Source organism: Frankliniella occidentalis, unplaced genomic scaffold (genome assembly GCF_000697945.3).
Source record: "Frankliniella occidentalis isolate FOCC.00 unplaced genomic scaffold, Focc_3.1 Scaffold184, whole genome shotgun sequence".
In the NCBI taxonomy this organism is placed as follows: Eukaryota; Metazoa; Arthropoda; class Insecta; order Thysanoptera; family Thripidae; genus Frankliniella; species Frankliniella occidentalis.
Window position 1 is genome coordinate 82,076 of NW_026267310.1, and position 1,888 is coordinate 83,963.

Genomic DNA, 1,888 nt, shown 5'->3' on the forward strand with positions numbered 1-1,888 from the left:
GGGGGGGGGTGGTCAGCCTCACCTCGGGGGAGCAGCGCTGTACCAGAGTACCAGTGCGCTGCTGTGTCCCTGCTGCTGCTCGGTCGGTCCGTGGCCTCGTCAATTTGACACCCGATTACTAGTTCGACAGCCACCAAGCAGCAGCAGCAGCAGGCCAGGCCAGCAGCGCGACTCTCTTGCCCTCTTCAAGGCCTTCCTCGACGGGCACGGGGGGGCGACCGGGCTGTCAAACTGAACTGACTCGCCACACAGAAAATTTAACAGGCTTTGTTGAGGTGATCAACTCTTGTTCAATGGGCTGAATCCGGAATTGAAAATCAGATAACCACCGAAGCCATAGGAGTTTGGTTTGTCACGAACCGCCACTCTTGCACGGTAGATCAAGATGGAGTGGTTGTGGGTATCGGATTCTTGATGTCACATCCAATGAGCCTTTCGAACAGAGTTGTTGGTCCCCACAAAAAAGTCTGCGTTGTTCTTTTTCGTGCAGCAGCATTGGGCAGACCAACCAACCAGGGTGAACCGACCGCCGCGCCGCGGCCCTCCATAGTTTAGCTGGCTGAGCTATGGAGGGTCTTCGAGTCGAGGGCCGGGGCGGGGCCCTGGAGGCGTGCCGCCAAAACTCTTGGACGTAATAACTTTGGGCAGGCCAGGCACGTCGCGGCTCATTTGCATGGGGGCCGCTGCAGTCAGCACGCTGCTGCACCCCTCTCCTCGTCCCCCCTGGCGCCCTATGCGCCGCTGCCCTTGACCACAGCGTGCTCCTCTCTCCGCATGTGGTCCCTTCCCACTCCACCACCACACCACCCAATTGCGAGCCCTGTGCCACTAATGCCCAAACCGCCACCGCCGCTCGACAAACTTTTCTTTTACATGTTTTTCTGTAAACAACTTTATTCATTGACACGGGAGGTTGCCAACAAACAAACAAGCCACCAAACGTTGGTTTTTCGTCGTTTGTTTTATTTTTGTCACGCTCACTTTGATTTGTTAATCGTGTCTTACCGGCAGGACCTTTACCACCAGCGTAAATCCCCCGCGTGTGGCAAAAAAACAAAACACACACACAAAAACAAAATCATTTTGACAGGGAGCAGCGAAAAAACCAAAACAAATTTCCTGGATACTGGCCACCACCGTCACGTGACGCCGCTGGAGCTGCGCGGCACTGCGCGGCACTGCGCACCGCGTTTTAATCTCCGCTCCGTAATCCCCGCGCGAAGCGGGATCATGGATTGAATCAAAGCGGGCGCGCGCGCGGCAAATACAGTGGTGGCTCACTGCAGCTCGGCGGCGGGACGGGGCGGGGCGATTCAATAGGATCCAGGATCCCCCTCCTCGCCGTCTAATCTTTCTCCCGCATCTCGCTCTCTTTCAGCAGAGCGGCGGTGGCGCGTTCCCCGCGATGGGTAGTTGCACGCTCGCCCCGCCCCGCCCCGCCCCGCCGCGGATGCTTCCGTGAACGTCGTCGCGTCCGCGTACGTATCGCGCCGGGCAGCAGCAGGCAGCGCACAGCGCAGCCGGTGCAGCGGTTGGCCGGGCATGCATGATGCCCCGTGTGTTGTGGCGGCACAAGGCACAAACTGGCGCCCCGCCTGACGTCAGTGCTACTATACGCCACGCCGGGCCGGGCCGCGCGCGCGCCCAACCAACACTTCACACTCGCGGCTCCGCGCGCGCGGCTGGCCGTCATGCCGACTGGTGCCGACCGGCCCGACCAGGCAGCGGATTACACAGCAGGGGCAGCAGGACAACAACACCAACCAGCCTGCTGCCGGCCCGGCAACACAAAACGTCGCAGCAAAACGCGACCGCACCGGGGCAGTAGCAGCAGAGCAAAAAAGATGGGACAGCGGCGTCCGCACAGTCAATGGACCGGGGCGGGGCG

General features: G+C 60.3%; 1 protein-coding gene across 1 annotated transcript in view; it reads right to left on the reverse strand.

Moving 5' to 3' along the window:
• Nucleotides 1-1,888, reverse strand: part of LOC113203728 (E3 ubiquitin-protein ligase RNF19B) — a 73,175-nt gene that overhangs the window by 49,901 nt on the left and 21,386 nt on the right. The window lies entirely within an intron of this gene.